Source organism: Gossypium raimondii, chromosome 3 (assembly GCF_025698545.1).
Source record: "Gossypium raimondii isolate GPD5lz chromosome 3, ASM2569854v1, whole genome shotgun sequence".
NCBI classification, from domain to species: Eukaryota; Viridiplantae; Streptophyta; class Magnoliopsida; order Malvales; family Malvaceae; genus Gossypium; species Gossypium raimondii.
In genome coordinates, this window is record NC_068567.1 from 38205853 (window position 1) to 38216637 (window position 10785).

Genomic DNA, 10785 nt, shown 5'->3' on the forward strand with positions numbered 1-10785 from the left:
TAATCCTAGTTTAAACTTAACTTTCCAGAAACATGCAAAATGTTTAAAATGGTTTCTGGAAGACCTTAACTTTGGTTATTAAATCTTACATATACTAAAGGGTTCAATACCTTACCAGGTTATTGAATCCTCAATTTTTCCTACTCAAATATTTTAATCATCACCCCACCACTTTCCTCCTACAGCAAACTTGAATAATAATCAGCACCAAGGGAAAGTAATTTCAAGAGGCACAGTAAAGAAATAGCCAATGGGGGGCCAGGGGCAGCAACAAGTTAAGTAACTGTGCATACTAACATGGAAGAATTGTTTGTACCCGATAGTTTATGTTATACAGCTTCTCTGCTACTGTGTTTAAAGTCTATTATCTTTTCTCGCTCTCTCTCTCTCTCTCTATATATATATATTTATATATCTGAGCAAAGAGGAACAAGCGAGTGTACCTATCCGCCACGTGCTTAGACCCTCCATGGTGCTGTTCCAAACAAACAAAGCAGGCCCAACGGTTCATGGTCCTTTCGACACCCTACAACAAAGGCTTGTGTGTTGTGCCCATTGCTTCCTTCCTTTCCGATGTATAACTTTCAGAAATGGACATGGCATACTATACTATATTTGACAAGGATATGTGCTAGAACTTTATTAAGAAAGAAACCAAACATAAGGAAATGCAAGGTGAGGTTAATAATTGGTGAAATTATGCACCAAAACAACAACCTTGACAAACCAAAAAACCAGTTGATATGGGTCGATGTTCATCTTTCCTCTGCAAGGAAATGTGGGGTCAAAACTAATAAAACTGCTCTCCTACGCCTAGACAGCATGGTGCTGTGATACTTTATTAATGATAATTGGCTAACTGAAAGCTAAGCCTTCTCAACCGTTCTCCATGGAGAAATTAATGCAATTTTAGCTGTAGAATAATGGATTCTAAACCTACCCAAACAATTAACCATTATTTTCTCTGCAAACTTTTAATGTTTCCCTTCCACAAGGCATCACATCGGTTTATAACCTATGAACAGATGTTGCCCATAAAAGGGCCAATTAGGCAATTATCGCTGAGGCCCTCACTGTTGTACTAGAGAGTGGTTAGTCCTCATGGAACATTGATTGCCACTTCCAACATTCACCTAGCAATCTTGGTAAAGTCAAAGTGATTAAATTGTATGAATTTTGCTTCTATTATCGACCAAGCCAGTATGAAGCAATACGATGTCTATTTCTACAATACAAAGATTCTACTGAAACAAGAAAGATCACAGATCCAAACACTCCAAAGAGAAATGGCAAATTTCCATGGATGCCAAGTCAGTTATATTAATGGCAGAAAGCTTTAAAGACAACATATATCATGACAGCTTATGTTATTATAAGTTTTATACAGTATCTAGTTGTTTATTAACACTCAAAATGTCAGGGTTGGTTGTTCAAATTCAACTTTCTGAAATGCCTTGTGTTAAAGACATCGCAACCACCATATGGCAAGGCGCCAAGGTACGGAGTTCTGCGACTGCAAAATCAACAACAGCTAAAATGATTTCGAGATGATTGTTGATTGTGCAGTTGCAAAACTCCGTACCTTGGTGTTTTTACTGAATACGAACAAGGCCAAGAGGAGAGGGGACAACTAAACTGTGAACATTGATCTTCCATTGGAGGGTAACAACCACAGGCAAGTCCTGATTTGTTATTATCGTATCAAGCATGATCTTGTGGACTTCAGAAAATAATTAGCAGCACTTTCAATCCATTTCACCCTATTCACGAACTGTATTTTAGCTACATTGCTTCCTTGTAATCCCTCAAGTCTAAGTATCATCATAGCAGAGCATTCTAGCATTTCCAGCAGGCTAAATTCCTCAAGTTGACTAATTAAAGCATAAGCCACCTTACCACAAACAGATTCAATGCTATTGAAATATATAATTGAAAGAACTGCAATGGTATGAGTCAAAATTCCAAGCAATGATAAAATGAAGAAGCAGAAACCAAACAATTAGCCATACTGATCTCTAAGCTCACACTTTTTATGGCTTGGAAAATGTGTTAATAGCTAGCTTCAACCATATTAACAACATCATTAAATAAAGATCAAGTAACAGTGGAATTTAAAGAGACGGGGAATAAAAAGAGATAAGGAAATGATCAAAGTAGAATTTTGAGAACCCTCTGAGACTCAAGACCATTGTATTTATAAAACATAGAGCAGTAAATATCACAAATCTGGCACGCCATTGAAACAAATTAAAAACTTCAGTCTCCTAAATGGTAACTGCATTTCAATATGCTTCTCCTTTGGAACCAAAGTAAACCACCATTTCAATCCCATTTTGGATTTCAAATTCCAAGGGACCTAGGACATATTAGGCTCAGCAATCTCTACAAGATACAAGAGTGATAGACAGTGTACCATAATAAACAAAGTAAAAAGAGCACATATCAGCAAATGACTGAAATATCTTTAAATTGCACATGGCTGCTTAAAACTAAAGTCACTATGTTACAAATACACATTCTTCAATGGGAAACCTAGTAAATATCAACAATTGCTCAAAAGGAACAGGTAAAATCTAGAAAAAAGAAGCTATCTCTATGAACTCTTTGCAATCGCATCTTAATCAATCTAGCATTAAATTCTCCATCGCTAATCTTTATCACCTTTGACAACGGCAATTTGAACCCCATATTCCACTAAAGCTCTATGCCTCGGCTTAATTTTTTTCTCTAAACTAAACGAAAAATACTAAGGAAATCTTTTCAATTCCTCCAAGTCACCTTCCATTTCCTCCAAGAAAAACTCAGCTTTAGGACTCATATTATTCTCCACACTCAAAGTCAACAGCCCGGGTGATCTCACCACCATCCGGTTCACCTCCGGCTCGTCAAAACCCAGAGATTGAAGGAAGTTAATTTTGGGTTTCAAGGTGTTTTCCACGTCCGAAACTAAGAGAAGGGTAGTATGGGAATTCAGGACGAGGCCTACGGAACCGAGGAAAGGGAGAGTTGGGCGGAGTTGGGTGGGGACGGAGGAGACTAAGAGGCGAGGGCAACGGGTGAGGGAGAGAGGGAGGTGAGGGAAAGGTAGGGGGACTTCGTGGAGGAGGAAGTTAACGGGAGGGAGAGGGTCGGAGGTAAGGAGGAGGGGGCACATGTCCAAGATACGGCCAATGGAAGGGCGAGAGAGGCCGACGGAGAGAGGGAGCGTTCGAGGGAAAGGAGAGAGGAAAGTGGGGTTGAACGGAGGGAAGGGTTTAAGTTGAGAGCTTTGTGGGGATTGATGTTTAAGGATTGGAGGTACAGGAGCTTTTGGCGGAAAAGAAGACCGCCGTCTTTGGGTATGGGTGGGGTGGTGGCCGGATGTTTAAGCACAGGTTGAGGATAATGGAGTTGGAATCTGCAAGCTTGCATTTTCAGTTTTCCTGGTGTAAAGGATGACGAAGGGACGGAGATTTTAGAATTTGTTTATTATTTATCTTTATTCTATTAACAATATTATTTTGTAATATCGATGTTGGATTTTAAAATTTTTATTTAATAATATTAAAAATTAATTTTTTTTATTTTGGTTCATTGAATTTATATTATAAATTTTAATATTATTATTTTAAGTTTAGGGAAAATAACTTTTTAGAACACTCTTTTTAGAACTAACTCAACACTCATTGTTATCAAGTTCAAGGTGATATCAATTCATCACAATAATCCACACATTAGTAGCAAAGTTTTGCAAAGTGTATGCGAAGTACCTTGACGTTCAGGGGTGCTGAGTTTAGTGTTAAGATGTATTTATTTAATCGTTAGTCAAACCAATTGAATTTAAAACAATGGAAGTCAACTCGCATGGTTTGCGACTTACACCTGTAAAACCCTATCCACACATCCTCTCTTCTCACCCAAAATCTTCCAAGATTCCCAAGGTCTAAAACTCTCAAGGAAACCCAACTTTTTCTTTTGTACTTATTTTTCAAAGAGAAATGCCAATACACATTTCCAAGTACGTCGTTAATATAGTGAAATCTCCATCTCATTTTTCAAAGCTCGATCCTTATATTGAAAAATGCTTGAAGGATGCCAATTTATATGTGGCATCTGCAACATCAAATTTGAAAATCATTTAGAATTCGGTTGTCGCCTTGGTGGGAATATAGAGGCCAGAAACATTTACATACCATTTTCCAAACAAAGAAGTGATCATCACCCTTGAATATGTTGCCTTAATAATACACATTCCAATCGACAATGAGGCAATAATTGTAGTTAGTACAATCAATTTAGAGTACTAGTGTCGTCGGTTAGGTGTTGTGCTATTAAGGGAGAAATTGAAGAAAGATTTAAACGGATGCCGGTTAAAGTTCACATAGTTGGAAACAACTCTTCCACCGCATGTAACTATGGAGGAGATGGATCGATACGCCAGATATTGGATGCTCTGGATGGATGGAGGGTTTGTTGCCAGACAAGTTTGGTCACAAGGTCCATATCATGTTCTTCCTCTGTTCGAATATTTTGAGGCGATCAGTAGATCAAGATGGGGTTTTATCACTCTAACATATCTATAACACTCCATACCCGACCCAATCGTCGAGTCCGAGTTACAGGACACATAATTTACCGAAGCAACTACTATTCAATTTACAATTTAATACATATCTATAACCAAACAGACAAGTTTGGTTACAAGGTCCAACATGTTCTTCCTCTGTTCGAATATTTTGAGGCGATCAGTAGATTCAGCTGGGGTTTTATCACTCTAACATATCTATAACACTCCATACCCGACCCGATCGTCGAGTCCGAGTTACAGGATGCCACATAATTTACCTAAGCAACTACTATTCAATTTACAATTTAATACATGCTATTAACTATATTATTCAATATCATTATTATTTTCAGTCATTTTCAGGTCTTATATGAGCTAACAAAAGCTTTACTGCTAACCTGAGGTCAAATTAGGACCAAACTATAATGTTTGCAAATTGTCGAGTTGACGTCACGACTTCGGTGGTTCCTTGTCACGACCCGAAGTCATGATGCAACTCACTAACTTGACCTCATCTCGATGGAAAGGAAATTTTCATGGAATTTGGGAGAAAAAGTGAGATTTCATCGTAAGAGACCAAATTGTAAAGAAATGAAAGTCCCTTTCATGTATATATAAGTGGCATTGGAGCCATGAAGAATTTTCTTCATGTTTCCATATAAATATCTTATTTAATTTATTAATTACAGGATGGTTTGTTGCCAGACAAGTTTGGTTACAAGGTCCATATCATGCTCTTCCTCTGTTCGAATATTTTGAGGCGATCAGTAGATTTAGCTAGGGTTTTATCACTCTAACATATCTGTAGCGACCTAAAAATTCCGGGCACGGGCGCTACTCGAAGTGATTATTGAAAATTTGAAAATGGAGTTTTGATTTTATTTAAAAAAGGAGTCGCCACCGATCTTTTTTCCTAGGTGTGATCGGACACCTAACAAATTCTCTTTTAGAAGAAAAAATTATTTTTTTTAATTTTTCTAAAAAAAGAGATAATTTTAGGTCTACGTGAAAATCCGAGAAAATTAGGGTTCGGAGTCTATTCTGCCATGAGGAAGGTATTAGCACCTCGCGACGCCCAAAATTGGTATCTCGTTAAACGCGCGTTGTCTTACTTTTCAAAAATACAAGTTCAATTTAATAGTTAATCGCGATCCGATCAAAATACAAATTTTTTTTTAAACACGAAGATTTTTGAAACAATTTTTTTGAAAATACGATTTTTTTTAAAACACGAGAATTTTAGAGAAACGAAAATTCTTAAAAACACGAATATTTTTTGAAAACACGACAATTTTTTGAAAACAATATTTTTTTGAAAGGCGAAAATTTTTGAAACACGAGAATTGTTGAAAAACACGAAAATTTTTGAAACACGGAATTTTTTAGAAAACACGAGAAAAAAAATTTTGATCATCGGAATTTTTGAGAACACGAAAATTTTTGAAACACCGGGATTTTTGAAAACACGAGGATTTTTGAAACACGAAAATTTTGAAAACACGAAAATTTTTAAACACGGGAATTTTTTCGAAAACACGAAATTTTTTGAATATTTACAATTTTTAAAAGGACGTATCGTATTTAACATAAATCGGTGATATTCACCCAACATAGCGATGAAATCATCGATTTAATGTTAAATCGATTCGTTGCCTTATTTATTAAAATTATTTAAAATTAAATTAAACTAAAAACATAGATACAAAAAATATAAAAGTGCATAAAAATACCAATAATATTAAAACGAAATGGCATAAAAATACATGAATTAAATTAAAAATGAAATAAATAAAATTACCGAAAATGTAAAATACGAGCTTACTTTAACCAGGTTACACAAATTAAAACCCTTTTTTCTTTTTTTTTCTTCTTTTATCTTCTTTTTCCTCTTTTTTCTTTTTTTTTTTCTCGATCACGCTGTTGGCTGCTACTAGGCATTAGAAATTTCTGGGTCACGACTGGCACTGGGGCTCATTGGGCTCTTCTTCTTACTGGTCTGCATTTAATGCTTTTTTCTTCTTCTTTTTCCGCTTCTTTCTTTCTTTCTTTCTTTTTTTCTTCTTCTTTTTCTGTTTTTGGTTTTTTTTAATGGCTCACATCACTTCTTTGGGTTGTTGGGTCTTGTGGGTCGGGTTAATTTCTGATTGGCCTGGTGACCCGATCGTGATATATTTTTTTTTTCTTTCTCTTTTTCTTCTCTCTTTTTCCTTCTTTCTTTTTCTTTTTCTTCTTCTTCTTCGGGCCGTACCTTAGCCCCAAGCCGTCGCCTCCTTCAGGCCGCCGTTCGTGCTCGTCATCGGCTCGGTGGTGCGATGGTCGGTGCTCCTCTCTTCTCCTCCTCTCTCTCATTTTTCTTCTTTGCTATTTTTTTTGTTGTTTCTTGTTTGCTGTTTTTTTTTTGCTTATGCTTGCTTGGCTCTTGATTTGGTTTCGGTGGTGGAGCAACGATGGTGGTGGCGCGACGGTGGCCAGAGTCTTTTGGCTTACTGTTGTTTTTATTTTTTTGAACTTTCTCTGCTTTTTTTTTTTTTTTTCAAATTGAACCCCCTCATTTCTCTTCAATCTCTTCCTTTTAATTCCAATTTTGCCTCTTTCTTCTTTGTTTGCAGTGGCGAGGAGGGCATCATGGCCTAGGAGGTCTTTGGAGTAGCTCTACTGGGAGGGGGTAGGCTCAGAGTTGCTTGCGGCGATTTGACAAGTCCAGAAGGACTAAATTGCATGGGATGCAAAGTTTCTGGGGTAAAAGTATAATTTTAGCAAAATATGGGCCAAAATGTAATTTCTTGAGACTTTTGGGGTCAAAGTGCAATTTTGAGAAAGTCTAAGGGTCGAAATGTAATTTTAGAAAGTTTTGGGGTCAAAATGTAAATTTTAGAAAAGTTTGGGGTCAAAATGTAAATTTTGAAAAGTACAGGGGTTAAAATGCAAAAAATAAAAAAAAAATCTTTTTTTTTCAAACACAAAATTAATCCGGACAAAATTCAAGTGATTATAATGCCCTCTTTGCTCATCATTTGTGAAATGGGATAGAGCAAAGACTAAAAGCATCAATTTTGTTCGACCATCCAAAATTTTCCTCTTTATTTGAAAAGCGTAAATCGAGAACATTTCAACATGCGACCGAGACTTAACTCACCTCTTGGATTATGAGTTGATCTTGGAAAAACAAAAATCGAAAATACCTCGACATGTGCCCCGAGGCTCAACTCACCTCTCGCAATATGAGTTGATTTTTCAAAAAACATAAATTTAAAAGAAATACCTCGGATGGTCCGAGGCTCAACTCACCTCTCATTATGAGTTGATTTTGAAAACGGAAATTTAAAAGAAATACCTCGGATGACCCGAGGCTCAACTCACCTCTGATTATGAGTTGATTTTGAAAACGGAAATTTAAAAGAAATACCTCGGCATGACCCGAGGCTCAACTCACCTCAGATTATGAGTTGACGGAAATTTAAAAGAAATACCTCGGATGACCCGAGGCTCAACTCACCTCAGATTATGAGTTGATTTTTGAAAAAGCGTAAATTTAAAAAAATACCTCAACAGTGACCCGAGGCTCAACTCACCTCTGATTATGAGTTGATTTTTGAAAAAGCGAAATTTAAAATACCTCAACAGGACTCGAGGCTCAACTCACCTCAGATTATGAGTTGATTTTTGAAAAAAGAAATTAAATTAAAAAATATCTCAACAGGACCCGAGGCTCAACTCACCTCAGATTATGAGTTGATTTTTGAAAAATGAAATTAAATTAAAAAATACCTCAACAGGACCCGAGGCTCAACTCACCTCAGATTATGAGTTGATTTTTTGAAAAAGCGAAATTTAAAAAATACCTCAACAGGACCCGAGGCTCAACTCACCTCAGATATGAGTTGATTTTTGAAAAAGCAAATTAAAAAAATACCTCAGCGTGACCCGAGGCTCAACTCACCTCAGATATGAGTTGATTTTTGAAAAAATAGAATTTTAAAATATTTCTTGAAAGAAACAGGGTTTCAAAAAAACATCAGGTGAAACTAAAAGCCTTCTTCCTCATTGAATCTGTGCAGCTTTCTCCTAGTATTTCTTGCTCTACTGGTATACCTGTATATGTCATGTATGATGTTATTACGATATGCACATGTTTGTCCTAAATGCTTTTGTGTCTACATGATCATGCAATGCACCGTGGGCTGTTTGTCACATGCCCCACTTTTGATTTTTGTGAGGGTTCGCATTCATTGCCTCCATTCACGACTTTCTCTCAAGTTTTGTACTGATCTTCAAGGTTTGCAAGTAATCCACATTTCTTCGTATATCACTCTCTTGCCCCCTGCTGAACATTGTTCCTGCTTTGGGGCCCTTGTATTTATCAAATTCTCATCCAGGTAATGCTCAACATTCCTTTTGTTTAGAGTATGTCATCTTACTATTTATCATTTAAATGAATAAATCATGAGATGCATAAAAAGACAAAGTAGGCATGAAAGAAATATCTCACATTCATTTCATTTTTTTTCAAAAGCAACAAACAAAAAATTGACAAGGAAAGTTTAACAAATAAATTGTCATAAAGAAAAGAAAGCGAGTTCAATGGCCAGAAATGCTCTAGATATCCAATGCATGAACTTTCCACGTTTTTTAATCCTGGATCTTTCGAGCACGGCTTCTTGTGTAGAAGATTTTGAGCTTCTGAGAATGCTTCAAATATTGTAACCCCGCCATTCGACTCCCCGTTCAAGCCAATTGGTTTCTTCAAGCCCGAGCCCACTTCATTAGGACGCCCTTTCGGGTTTTCATCCTAATCTTTTTTTGTTTATCAAGACGCCCTTTTCGGGTTTTCATCTTGATTTTTTCTTTTTTTTTTGTTTTTTTGTTTTTTTGTTTTTTTCTGTTTTTTTTCTATTTTTTTGTTTGTTTTTTTTAAGCATAATATTTCTTCACAGCATCTGAGTTCACTGGATTAGGTAATTCTTTCCCGTCCATCTCAGTGAGAATCAGAGCCCCTCCTGAGAATGTCTTTTTTACAACGTATGGCCCTTCCCAATTTGGTGACCATTTTCCTCGAAAGTCCTTCTGTATCGGGAGAATCTTTCTCAGTACGAGCTCTCCTTCGCGAAATTCTCTTGGCCGCACCTTTTTATCATGGGCCGTAATCATTCTCTTCTGGTACATCTGTCCATGACAAATTGCCTTCAAGCGTTTCCCTTCAATAAGGTTTAGCTGATCATATCAAGCTCGAACCCACTCTGATTCCTCTAACCTTGTTTCCATCAAGACGCGCAGGGATGGGATCTCTACTTCGATAGGCAGAACGGCTTCCATTCCATAGACCAGAGAAAAAGGAGTTGCCCCCGTAGACGTCCGTACCGAGATGCGATATGCGTACAAAGCGAATGATAGCTTCTCGTGCCAGTCTTTATATGTCTCAGTCATCTTCCCAATAATCCTCTTAATGTTCTTATTAGCGGCTTCTACTGCTCCGTTCATCTTTGGGCGATAGGGCGAAGAATTATGATGTTTTATCTGGAATTGCTCACATACTTCTTTCATCATCTTGTTGTTCAAATTTAAAGCATTATCTGAAATGATTCTTTCAGGCAGACCATATCGACATATAATCTCCTTTTTTAAGAACCTACAGGCTGCAACCTTTGTCACATTAGCAAACGAAGTGGCTTCTACCCATTTTGTGAAGTAGTCTATAACCACAAAGATGAATCGATGCCCATTGAAAGCTTTCGGGGAAATTGGCCCTATAACATCCATGCCCCACATAGAAAAAGGCCACGGAGAAGTCATGACATGAAGGGGCGACGGAGCTGCATGAATTTTATCGCCACAAATTTGACATTTGTGACACTTTCGTGCGTAGCCAATGCAATCGCTTTCCATCGTCAGCCAATAATAACCAAGTCTCATAATTTGCCTGGCCATGGTGAAACCACTGGCATGTGTTCCACAAATTCCTTCATGAACCTCTTCAAGTATCTTTCTAGCTTAAACAGTGTCCACGCACCTCAGGAGCACTTGATCTTTTACCCTTTTGTATAGAATATCCCCGTCAAGAACAAATCCAATCGCCATTCTCCTGATTGTTCTTTTGTCATTCTCGTTTGCTTGCTCGGGGTACCTTTGATTCTTGATATACTCCAAGATATCATGGAACCATGGTCGTCCATCTGACTCCTCCTCAATACTAAAACAGTGTGCAGGGGTCTCATATATACTCATTTGGATAGGCATTATCT

General features: G+C 37.2%; 1 pseudogene; it reads right to left on the minus strand.

Annotated features, from left to right (window-relative positions):
• Positions 1–2401: 2401 nt before the first annotated feature.
• LOC105794203 (transcription termination factor MTEF1, chloroplastic-like) lies at positions 2402–3512 on the minus strand (annotated as a pseudogene).
• Between the last annotated feature and the right edge of the window lie 7273 nt (positions 3513–10785).